Below are 13,903 nucleotides of genomic sequence, written 5' to 3' on the forward strand. Positions count from 1 at the left end.
TCTGCCAACCTGGTCACCCCTAACTGCCCCCCCCTGCCAGCCTGGTCTCCCTCAAATGCCCCCCTGCTGGCCTAGTTCCCCCTCACTGCACCCCTGCCAGCCTAATTGCCCCCAACTGCCCCCCCCTGCCGGCCTGGTCACCCCCAACTGCACCCCCCCCCACCAGCCTGGTTGCCCCTAACTGCCCTCCCCGCCAGCCTGGTCACCTCTTACTGCCCCCCCTGCTGGCCTGGTTGCCCCCAACTCCCCCCCTCTGCTGGCCTGGTCACCCTAACTGCCCCACTGCCGGCCTAGTCACCCCCAACTGCCCCCCTTGCTGGCCTGGTCACCCCCAACTGCCCCCCGCCCCCCGCTGGCCTGGTCGCCCCTCACAGTCTCCCCACCTGCCTGGTTGCCCCACACAGCCTGCTGTTCAGTTGTTTGATTGTCCCTCACTAAACCCCACTGCCGGCCTGGTCATAGGCAGCCATCTTGTGAGGGTGTGATGGTCAATTTGCATATTAACGCTTTATTATATAGGATTCTGATCCATTGCTAACCAATCAGCTATGCCCACTATGTGTAGTTGTCTGACTTTAGGATCTGTGCTTTCAGAATCTATTTAGTTGGAGTTTTCTGGTTTCTCCAGGTGGTAAAGATTAAGGATATGACAATATTTATGCAGCTTTTGTCCTTTCATCCTTCTTTTAATACCCTGTGCACATTCAGCTTTTATTGTAAGTTTCATGAAATCCTTTTGGAAGTTGGTGGGGATATTAATAAATAAAATATGGGAATCATGTTATTATTGTCTTTTATAGGCTCTGTTCCATGATCACTTTAATTCCATATTAGAGATACATGTAAAAGAAAAAAAGAAAGAGAATTCACTATGGACGAGAATGTTATTTTCTCAGCTAATGATTCAATAAATAAAAGCCTCTCAAAAAGTAACCTGACAGAGTTATCATTTGGCTCTCTTATGAATGGCTGCTCCTGTCTGCAGCCACCTTCCTCCAGCTGTTGCCACTTCAAGGAAGCCGGAGAACACTTTAATAGATGAGAGGGGGCCAGAAAGAGGGGGGCATGGCAACTTCATCCAGGAGAAAAATAATGTCTCCTATCTTAATAACCACCATGGTGAAGGGGAAAATAATATGACAAAGAAACACTTGAAGTTACCAAGAGTGGTAACAAACTAGATGCACACCTGATTGTTTGAAAGAGAGATGACTAGAATAAGGCAGTAATGTGAGGCAAAATAAGTGACCAAGAAACTAAAATAATATATATTGACTTGAAAAATAGATTTAGGAAAGCAGTGAGTGGGCAATGAAGATATATACAAGTTATGCTGAAATGTGTTGAGACCAATAAATTTAAGACCACCCTTCTTGACTTATGGTAACACATACCAGGGACATTAAGTTAATTTTCTCTTCTTAACACTTGGAGTGGGGGAAACGAGTTAAGTCGGCTCGCGTGAATTGCACGTACTCCGCGGGAGCCGTCTTTAACTCGGTTCATATAGATTTGCGGTGGAGTGCGGGAAACGTGTAAACTCGGGCCGATTGTAACTGTGTATTACCAAATATTTGTTTGTAATCCACCCTTTTGGTGGATGGAACAAAACCAAAAGACAGAGCCATCTTATATTTTGGCGGGAAATTCACCCCACACCGGAGTGTTAACAAGTCATTTGAAAACTACTCAGTATTATAAGCATACATTTAAAACACACCCAATATAGTTCTTTACATTATAGAGAAACAACACTGAAATCAATAGGGTCTGTTTTATGAGTGGTCATGTATTTTTAAATGAATCCGAAATGGTGCTGATGATGGGTATTTTTATTTCACTATCTCAGAATATGACACACAGCCTTTCCAACAACAACAACAGGCTGATTATGGCAGTGATAAATTACACCTGATTGAGATTAGAGTGTTTCAAATGATATTTACAAACATTGCTTTTCCTGAAATAAAATGCCAATGGTGATACTTCTCATGTCCTTTCATCTTTCAGGATGGAGCAAATATAGAAAAGCACAAATAATAGTTGGGGCAAGGTCACTATTTAAATCAGGGTATAAATCTCAGAGGATTTCATATCCAATATCTTTTTTTTTTGCTGTTGACATCAGGAGGAAAGGTTAAGATATCTACTTTCAGCTTATAGGAATAGGCTGCCCTTCAGTTTATGCTGGAAACTCTAAGAGTGCTGGCACTGTCCCAGAAGACTAATAAAAATACTAAAAAGAAAAAATAGGACATTGAAGTTGCTATTGGATATTCAAATATGTGTGCTACTGTTTTCTGTTTTAAACAGTGAACTTATTCAGAATATAGTGTCATTTTTTTAACCATTTAAACTTGTCAGGGTATTAGCCACTCTGTGAATGATGTTGAAAATATACTGGAAAGAAGAAAAAAATGAATTTGAATCTGTATAGAATACAAAATTATTAGAACTGAAAAAAACTCAGAGATTATTTGGAATGGTGCGGCATTAGAGGCATAGCTCTAAGTTTGCCATTGTGGCTCCATCATTTATTGGCTGTGTGACTTTGGACTGAGTATCAGTTTCCTTAGATAAACAAAATGAAGTTTTTCAAATATACTCTCTTTAGAATGGGTTTATCTAAAAGTAGAGCCTGAGCAAAGAACTTGGGTGCAGTTAGCTTCTTTGGGACATGAGCCCAGTAGGAAGAATGAGGCTAAGAAGGAGGCAAACCCAAGAGCATAAGGGTCTATTATTGAGTTTGCTGTTCTTGGTAACGGTGTCTTGATTCTACCAGCGCTTCTGAGAAGAGTCCAGAATAACTTCTAGAAATGTTGCTCCAAAAAGGATAGGAGGCTGGGGCATTTGTCCCCACTGATTGAGGGTTGTTCCCAGGGACATGAACTCCCCCACTCTTTCAGGCTGCTCTTGTAAATGATCACAGCCGGCTCTTGAAGCTGTGGAGGCAGAATAAGAGACACAGATGAAAACTCTCTTAGTGCGCATAAAACGTCACCAAAGCTGCAGCAGAAATCAGAGATAGGTTGGAGGGATGTGAGGCATCAAAGGCATACAAAATTGTTTGAAATACCTAATAGGATTACAGAATTAACATACTTGATACTCTGTAAACTCTTCAGAAGTGTTACCATTTTCTTCATTTTAAAAATGAGAGAAGACATTAGGGGAAATATTATTCAATTTCATGCAGTTATTTAGCACCCGAACTGGGGTTGGATGCCATGACACCTGACTCCCATCTACTTCATTTCTCTTTTTGGTTTGGCACCATAAACTTGGCTTTAAGGCATGATCATATACTTAATTATCCCATCTTTGATCAATCTTAGAATAAATGCTGGACACTTATTTGTAATGGTCTGAAATTTCTGCCTACATCCTTCTACAGAAGGATCAAAAGAAGTGTAGCGTTAACATAAGTTTGATCTTGTAAAAATGTGAGTAAGCTTATTGCATGGCTGAAATTTTGGAGAAAATGGTTTTTAAGATAATTTTTAATGGGGCACTTTGTTATCTTTTAGAGTAAAGAAGCATTCTCCCCCCCCCCCCCCCACACACACCCAACACACATCAAAAGGTGGCTTATCAAAGCTGGTTTAATGGTGGGCAAACTATGCTCCTTGGCAAGGAAAGATATTATGTTTTGTCATTTTTTAAAAAACAGTAGCTTATAGCTTTGACTGTTTCTCACACTATTGTTTGCTTTTTTGAAGTCCACTACTTTTGCTTTCACTTACTCACTGGTCCTTTAGGCTATTTCTGTATGTCTAATTTTCAAAAACATATTCTATTATCTCTTGTCCATCAAACAGGGGTTATTCACAGGGTTTCCTATCCACACCTTTCCTCCTATCCCACTACCAAACTGTTCACTAACAACTTGGCGAGGAAACAGGCTTCGTGACCCTTTCTTAAGAATAATATTTTTACTCCTCCTTCCGGCCAGCGATATATCAAAACAATTCCTTCATATTTAAACTAAGCCTCATTTATCTGAACTTGAGTATAAATGAAATGATTGTACATAAAAGGGAATATTCAAGGTGACCTGGGAAATAGAGAGCTTTACCTTTGTGCTGCTAGCATATCATCAGAGTAGTTTCTCTTCTTCCTGGGCATACAAGAAAACTACACTTCCCAGCCTCTCTTTCAGTTAGATGCATCCATGTGACCAAGTTCTAGCCAATAGAAATCAGTGAAAATAAGGAATGTCATTTCTAGGCCTAGTCCATAAAACCTCCCAAGTGATTCTCAGTGTTCATTTACTATTTGACAGAAAAATGCCAATACCTAGGGGAACTCAGGTAGCCATTTAGGGATGGTAGAAATGGCAGCAACCTAAGTCACTAAATAACTGCAACAGACCACCTCCCCTACCAGTTGAACCCAGTCTAGACTTACATAAATGAGAAATAAGCTTGTACTGTTTTAAGTCAATGATCTCTTAGGGTGTGTTTGTTACAGCAGTCATCCAACCTTAACTGATACAGAAATCTTACCTTATAATTGAAACAGTTCACAAAACATATTTACATACTTACTTGATTACAATTTGTATGACATACTTTTATACCCATTTCCAAATAAAGGAATTAAGTAAGTAATGTTATCAAGGACTTAGGATCAAGCTCAAGATTGTTATAATGTAAATTAGCGAGATATATACAAGATGCCTTACAAGTCAAATTAATTAGGAGTCTTTATTATGCCAGTGGGCCCAGAGGGAGATGTCTCCCAAATTTCTGAGCAAACAAAGGAAGAAGTATTCTCTTTTTATATCTTTCTAGGTCTTTGTGTAAGTTATTTTTGCAGACAGCTTGTAACCTTGAGCACATATCATATCTAACAAGAACCTGGCATGAGAATATGGAAGTATTATCAGTATCAGCGTATCAGCCCCTTACATTAGATGGCTAGCTTGAAGGTCAGACAGTTAAGTTTATTTTCCCTGTTATTCAAGCTAAAAAGCAAAGTCATTTTACAGAATAAGAGACCATCTAAAAATAACAGAGTTGACTTACAGAACAAGGGACTAGCAAAAAATTTTAAACAGCAGTTACAAACAGCAGTTTTTCTAAAGGAAGGATTATTATGCTTCAGATAGATTTATAGGACTTGAAAGATCAGCAAATACCAACTATAGGTGAGAGATTGAGTGGAAACATTGAGGTTTGACACAGGAGTCCACAGTATATAAATATGCAGTCAGGTAGAAGACATAAAATATAAGGGCTGACCCTGGGCCAAGGATGGAGTATTTCCTCCAGTGATTAGGAACTGCAGGGGTTTTCAACAATGTGTGGCTGCATAGCTGGAGGGAATGAAGCGTACCCAGTGGTGCATCTCATTCCTGAATAAACTGGGTTAGAAGACTAGGCCTTCTGGGAGATGCTTACACTAAACAGAAACTGTGCTGACACATAACTGCATTCCCAGCTCTCCATAATTATTCCCTTCCTAGATGCCCCTGAGGAATGCCTACCAAAAGTGCTCTAATGTGATAATGGAGTTGAAAGTTTTAAAAGTGTGGGGTCATGGTCCTTGCTGGTTTGACTCAGTAGATAGAGTGTCGGCCTGCAGACTGAAGGGTCCCAAGTTCGATTCCCTGTCAAGGGCACGTGAGTAAAAGAAAATTTTATCGATGTCACTTGTAATTCAATAAATTATAAATCAAAACCATAATGAGATACCATGTCATACCTGCTAGGATGACTATGGTGAAAAAGATAAATAATAAAGTATTGGCCAGGATATTATTAAATTAGAAATATATTATTTACTTTTGCAGGCTCAATTCCCAGTAGGGAGTGTGTAGGAGGTAGCCGATCAATGATTCTCTCTCATCATTGATGTTTCTATCTCTATCTTCCTCTCCTTTCCTCTCTGAAATAAATAAAAATATATTTTAAAAAATAAAAGTATGCAGTCATGTTATTGTGAGGATAATGAACTCTCTGGGGGAGCCTGGCAGGGAGTTGGAGGTCCTGCTGTGTGAAACCCAAAGTGTCCCTTCCAGTTATGGTTGGGTTCCTCTGGTTGCTGTTGTCCCCTCCACTTACATTTTATAGAAACAGTACTAGGTCCTGTTGCTGGCTGGGGCCCCCTACAACACTGGCAGGTCTCTTTGTCTAACTTTGTGCCTATGCCGCAATATCTTTACTAATATAGTTTTTAATAATCTTCATGTCTCATAAAATAAGACTACCTTCTGTGTTCTACTTCAGAAATATCATATTTCTTCTTGGACTTTTGCATTTCTATGTAAATTTTAGAATAAACGTGTAATGTATTGAGGTTGTATTCAATCTAAAGACATTTAGGAAGTATTTACTCATGCTCAATATCAAGTTTTCCAATCTATGAACATAAAAATTTCTCCATTTATGTACAGCTCTAATTTTCCTCAATAGTGCATTATAGGTTTTTCAGGTAGATAAGTTTGTTTTTTTCCTTTTTGTTGAATTTATTGGGTGACATTAGTTAAAATTATTCAGGTTCGTTCCGGTGCACAATTCCACAACACATCATCTTTACACTGTGTTGTGTGTTCAGCACCCCAAGTCTAGTCTCCTTCCATCACTATTTATCCACTTTATACTCTCCTCCACCTCCTCTACCCCCCTCATGTAGATAGTTTTTTTATTTTTGGTTAATCCTCACCCAAGGATTTTTTTCCATTGATTTTTAGAGAAAGTGGAAGGGAGGGAGGCAGGGGACAGTAGAAAGAGAGAGAGAGAGAGAGAGAGAGAGAGCGCAATTGATTCTTTCCTGCATGCACCCATACCTGACCAGGAATTCACCCTTTGACTCTTTGATGCAAGGGCCAATACTCGAACCACTGAACAACACCAGCCAGGGCTAGATACGTTTTTTAAAAACAGCTTTATCCAGATAAATTTATGTACCATAAAGTTTAATCTTTAAAACACAACATTCAGGGATTTTAGTACATTCAGTATATTCATCTATTGCCACTATTTAATTCAGAATGTTTTCATCACTCAAAGAAGAAACTCCATACTTACTAACTTTTACTTCACATCCCAGAATCCCTTTATCCTGGCAACCACTGATCTACTTTCTGTCATCTATATATGTAAAAAGGCAGCTACTGTAATGGCCAACCAGTCGCTATGATGCCCACTGTGGCCAGCGAACCAGCCCCATCAGGGGGTGGGGCCAGCAGCCAACCTCTCGGCCCCTCCCCCCTGCCAGCCTGCCCCTGATTGGACTCTCCCACCCCGATCAAGAGCAGGGCCTGCCAGCCAAACGCCCCCTTCCTTCCCCCACCCAACTGCCCCCCTCAACTGCTCCCCCATCAGCCCTTCCTTCCCCCCCCAACTTCCCCCCCATCTAGTAACCCTACCACAATAGGCCCACAGCCCCTCCCCCCAGCTGGCCCGCCCCTGATTGCACCCCCCCCACCCCAATAGGGGGCGGGGCTGGCCAGCCAACCTTCTTGTAGCCCCTCTCCCTGGTCAGTCATGCCTCAGAGGGGACCCAGTCTGCAGCCCTATACCTCCGGCCAGCCCCACCCCTGATTGCTCCCCCCACTCCAATAGGGGGTGGGGCTGGCCAGCCAATCTCCTGCAGCCCCTATCCCTGCCTGGTCCTACCCCAGATCGCCCCCCCCCCCCCCACCCGATCAGGGGCAGAGCCAGCCGGCCAACCACCCACAGCCCCTTCCCCCAGCCACTGGCCCTGATTGGCACCTCCACCCACTCCATTTGTGGGTGGGGCTGGTCAGTCCATCGCCCATAGCCCCTCCCCATGGCCACCTCACTCCCAATCAGCCCCCCAACCCCAATCGGGGGCAGGGCCCACTGGCCAATCACCCATGGCCCTTCCCCCAACCAGCCTGGCCCTGATTGGGGGCCCTGATCAGGCCCCGATCTGGGTGGGCTGGCCAGCCAACCTTCCACCATCTCCTCCTCCTAACAGGTCCAGCCCTGATCCAACCCAATTGGGGCCGGGCTGGCCAGACCCACCCATGCATGAATTCATGCACCGGGCCTCTAGTTTTATATAAATAGAATCATACAATATGTGCCTTTTGTGACCAGTTTTTTTTGTAATGTTTTCAAGGTTTATCTATGCTGTAGCATGTATTGATATTTCATTTCTTTTTATAGCTGAATAATATTCCACTGTATAGATATACTACATTTTGTTTATCCATTGATTCACTGATAGACATTTGAGTTGTTTCTACAGTTTGGCTATTGTGAATAATTCTTCTATGAATACTTGTGTTCAAGTTTTTTTGGTAGATGTCTTAATTTTTTGGGTATATATCTAGGAGTTCAAAGTTGGGTTATATAGTAACTCTATTTTTAACTTTTTTGAGGAACTCCCAGACTATTTTCTAAAAATGAGCCATTTCACATATTCACTAGGAATATTATTTTTAATTTTTAATATCCTTGCCAATACTTTATTATTTATCTTTTTCACTAGAGCCATCCTAGTAGGTATGTCATGGTATCTCATTATGGTTTTGATTTGTAATTTATTGAATTACAAGTGACATTGAGAATCTTTTCTTTTGCTCATTGGCCATTTGCGTATCTTCTTTGGAGAAATGTCTATTCAGATCCTTTGCCCATTTTTTTGAAATTGAAGTATAATTGACATATCCTATACAATAAAAGCCTAATATGCTAAGTGTCTGGTCATCCAGTCATCTGTTCAACCAATCAAAGTATAATATGCTAATGATATGCTAAGGCCGCTCAACCACTCATTATGATGTGCACTGACCACCAGGGGGCAGACGCTCCAACTGGTAGGTTAGCTTGCTGCTGAGGCCTGGCCAATCGGGACAGAGCAAGATGGGCCAGACATGCCCTGCAGTCCCTCCCAGCTGGCCAATTTCCCACATCCCTCCCTGGCCCCAATCGTGTACTGGTGGGGTCCCTCAACCTGGCTTGTGCCCTCTCACAATCTGGGACCCCTCGGGGGATGTCAAAGAGCCAGTTTTGGCCCAATCCCACAGGTTAGGCTGAGGGACCCCACTGGTGCACGAATTCATGCACTGGGCCTCTAGTAACATTATATTAGTTTCATGTACAACATAATTATTTGATATTTATGTACATTGCAAAATGATCACATTGCTCATTTTTAAATTGGGTTGTTTATTTACTTTTGAGGGGTAAAAGTACTTAATATATATGGATAGAAATTCATCAGATATTTGATTTTTAAGTATTTTCTTTAATTCTGTTTGTTGTCTTTGCACTTTCTTGATAGTAAGAAAGTATTCCTAATGTAAGGTCACAAAAATATAACCTTATGTTTTCTTCTAAGATTTTTATTGTTTATCTTTTACATTTAGGTCTACAGTCCATTTTGAGTTCCTTTTTTTATATGATATGAGGTAGGAGTCCAATTTCATTCTTTTGCATGTAGATATCCAATTGTTATAATTTGTTCACAGACTATCCTTTCCTTATTGAGTTAATTGACAGCCTTGTCAGAAATCAATTCATCATAAATGTATGAGTTTATTTCTGAATTCATTTTTCTAATCCTTGGATCTATATATCTATTTTTATGCCAGTACCATGTTGTTTTAATTACTGTGGCTTTAATGTTCACTACTAATGTATAGAAACATAATTGTTTTGGGCATGTTGATCTTGTGTCCTACAACATTACTGAACTTATTTATTAGTGATAATGGTATATTTGTATATTTTTCAGAAGTTTTTTTATTCAAGATCAGGTCTATCTATCTATCTATCTATCTATCTATCTATCTATCATCATCTATCCACCTATCTATCTTTCATGTACTGATTATATTTTCTATATACCCAGAAGTGAAATTGTTGCATCATGTGGTATTTCCATTTTTAATTTTTAGAAGAACTTTCATACTGCTTTACCTAGTGGCTGTGCCAATCTATTTTCCCACTAACAGTGCACAAGTGTTCCTTTTTCTCCATGTCCTTCCCAGCATTTGTTATCTCATCTGTTTTTGTAATAACCATCTTAATTGGGATGAGGTGGGTGATATTGTGACTTTGATTTGCATTTCCCTTATGAACAGTATTGGCCATTTGTAGATCTTCTTTGCCCATTTTTAAAAAATATATATTTTATTGATTTTTTTACAAGAGAGAGGGAGAGGGATAGAGGGTTAGAAACATCAATGAGATAGAAACATTGATCAGCTGCCTCCTGCACACTCCCTACTGGGGATGTGCCCGCAACCAAGGTACATGCCCTTGACTGGAATCGAACCTGGGACCCTTGAGTCCACAGGCCAACGCTCTATCCACTGAGCCAAACCGGTTAGGGCATTCTTTGCCCATTTTTAAATTGGGTTATTTGGTATTTTGTTATTGAGTTGTATAATTTCTTATATATTTTGGATATTAACACCTTACTGCATATATTGCAAATATTTTCTCCCATCCTTAGGTTCTCTTTCATTGTGTTGATCATTTCTTTTGCTGTGCAGAGGCTTTTTAGTTTGATATAGTCCCACTTGTTTATTCTTGCTTTTGTTGCTTGTGCTTTTCATGTCATATACATCAAATAAAAGACAAATATCAAGGAGCTTTTACCCTATGTTTTCTTCTAGGAATTTTATCGTTCCAGCTTTTATATTTAAATCTTTAATCCAATTTGAATTAATTTTTGTGAATGGTATAAAATAGAGGTTCATTTCCATTTCTTGCATGTTCCCTTTAGTCCTATCATTTATTGAAGAGACTGTCTTTTCCTCATTGAGAATTCTTGTCTCCCTTGTCAAATATTTGTTGAATATATATATATGGGTTTATATCTGGTCTCTCAGCTCTGTTGTATTGGTCTATGTGTCTATTTTTATGCCAGTACTATACCATTTTAATTATTATAGCTTTGTAGTATGGTTTGAAATCAGAAAGTGTGGCTAGTATGAATAAGAAGTTAAATTTTTAATTGTATTTCATCTAATTTATTTACATTTGATAGGAAATAGGCATGTGTGGGTGATGGCTACAAATTAGACCGTGCAGCTCTAGTGGACCCAGTCTGCTTTCTCTCTTTACTCAGTTTCTGTGATACACTGAAGAGTGAGTGGCAGCATCCACTTTATCTTGTCTAATTTTGATACTGAGTTTCTTGTATTATGCCTAGTGCCAGACATACACACACTCACATTGTTTAGAGGCTCTGCCACTTCTGGGGTGCTGTGTAAAGAGTGAAATGGTAATGATCTCAAAAAACCCTCCAGGGAGATTTACTTCCATTCACCTAACCTAAATATCCATACTCTCGTCTCATTCACAATACCTTCTCAGTCCTTTATTTACAAAAACAAGATCCTTTACTCTGGGTCAAGGAAAACCCAGATCTCTAAGATGTAAAGCTGTCTCCTCACTTTGAAAAAATGAGAATGGGAAAACCTCTTATATTTTTTTCATGTTCAGCGCAGAATAATGAAAACAAAGATACAGTTAATTTCTTAGATAAGCTATTTTGCTATGTGTAGATCAATGTGACAAAAAATTAGGAAGAACCAACAAATGAGGAAAATCATGTGTATTCTACATTATATGTTCCTATTTGTAAATGCTAGTAATGTTCTTACTACATTGCCAAGCACATAGTAAATGAGGGAAAAATGCTTAGAAATATTCTTTGTAAACATGAGCTTTGCATTTCTGGGAACCAAATGGAAGGTAATAACTGTGTAATTGTGAATTATTTTAGAAGTCTAGCAACATTTTTGTATGAGAAAATTTGAAACAGAGAGAGACTGTAACATAAATGGTCATAAAGATTCAATAATGACTGCCTTAAAATATCCTTGTTTCCATGGCAATTCTAGAGTAATTATCTCATCTCCCAGTAAACATATAAATTTGGGTTTAGTTACAGAATATTCTGATTATATGTGTGTGTCTTGTTATAATAAAAACAACCTACCTATTTTTTTATGTTAGTGAAAACACTCTCATGTGATTATTATAGCTTCTCTGGCTTGGAAAGTTGGCTAAACAGCTTTTGCAAATTAACCAAATCGAATTTATTTTAAATGTTGTGTATGATTTATGAATTGCAATAGGAAATAAAACGTAAACATAAGGCACAGTATTTCTTGTTAAAATTATGTATTCATGGTGTAAAAATTTTTGTGGAATAAGTAATATTATATCGGTCACAATTAACTTACAGAAATGAGGCAATCACATAATCAACTTGGCTACCACCATAAAAAATAATATTGCTTATCTTTAATAACCATTCAAAATGTAGATTAAGTTGAAGTATGGGATTTCTTAGCTCTTATAGAAACAATGTCTCACTTAATATATTAAAAATGTCACTACTAATTTTTAATTAAATATTACAGTGCAAATTAATAAATAATATATGATATACTGAAAATAACATGATTTAAAGGACTTGGAAATCATCATGTAATAAAATTCAAGGGTTTTTTAAAATATACCACATGGGTCTTTATTATATATAGATGCTTATTCTGATAAATATTAAAATAGTAAACATATAGAACAGAAGCTAGAAACCCTATATTCTAATACTGAGTCTATAACTTGCCAGCTATGAGAAAATGATTTTCATATTTTCTAGTGATAGTTTATTTACTTATTAAATCGCAATAATTTCTATCCTGTCCACCTTAAAACCTGGTAGGAATAAATGATCAAATGATACTATTAAAATATAGAGAATTTGTGATGCTTTTTGATTAATTAGAGAGCTACTGAATAGTCAAAGCACATCTGATTTCAAGGCAAAGGGAGGTATTCTGGTTCAAAGAAGCCTTGGGATAATGATGACATAAAATCAAGGTAAACTTATTACCATCTATGGGGTTTAGAAAGTGTGCAAACTGCATCAATGTGTAAAAAACTTTTAGTGACTATTTAGTATGAATATCCAAGAAGCCGTATTTCAGAACATAATTCCTTCCTAGCAATACTATGGAATAGCGTAACATGGAAAAGTTGAATATGCAGTAGAATATATTGCAGGATGTTATAGGAATGATTGCATTGGGAATAAGATATGTGAAGGCTTAGGTAAAGTGAAGATTCAATTATCCTGCATGTACCTGAAAGCCTAGAATAGTGACTGCACAAAATAGAGGTTTATTTCTCTCCCAAAATGAGAAATTTAGAAGAGATAGTATTCAGCTCATTTGCCACCTGCATACTCATTCAAAACCCAGGTTCCTTCAATCTCTTACTCTGCCATTCTTAGTTAGTGACATTACTCCTCAAGGTTGACATGTTTTCCAAAATAGCCTTTGTTCCAAGAGGGTAGATGACAAAGGGTATTCAGAAATTCTTTGTACTATTTTTACAGGGTTTTATAAACATGAATTTATTTCAAACTGAAAAGTTAATTTAAAAAATACAGAGGAGTGGAGGGTTTTTCAACTAGAGGAGTGGGAACCATTTTGATTTGATTAAATTGGCCAAGAAAATGCATTAAGCTTTAAAAATAATAAAGAGTATTTAGAATAGTAGTTGTTTTTTTTTAAATCCTCACCTGAGGATATGTTTATTGAATTATAGAGAGAAGAAGGGCGAGAGAGAGAGAGAGAGAGAGAGGAAGAAACATTGATGTGAGAAACATCAGTCGTTTGCCTCCTATACATGCCCCAACTGAGGGTAGAACCCACCACAATGTAGGTATTTGCCCTTATCTGGACTTGAACCCCCAACCTTTGGTGTACAGGTTGATGCTCCAACCAACTGAGCTACCCAGCCAGGGCCAGTAGTTCTTAATATGAGGGGAAGAATTAAGTGTTTATCTGCACATTTAATAATTTTGAGTGGTAAGAGTTCATTACTTCAGTTAAAATTTCAGTAGAGAGTAACTTAGAACAAATGGATATGTTTTGAATTTCATACTGAAATGATCACATCTG

Source organism: Myotis lucifugus, unplaced genomic scaffold (genome assembly GCF_000147115.1).
Source record: "Myotis lucifugus unplaced genomic scaffold, Myoluc2.0 scaffold_80, whole genome shotgun sequence".
In the NCBI taxonomy this organism is placed as follows: domain Eukaryota; kingdom Metazoa; phylum Chordata; class Mammalia; order Chiroptera; family Vespertilionidae; genus Myotis; species Myotis lucifugus.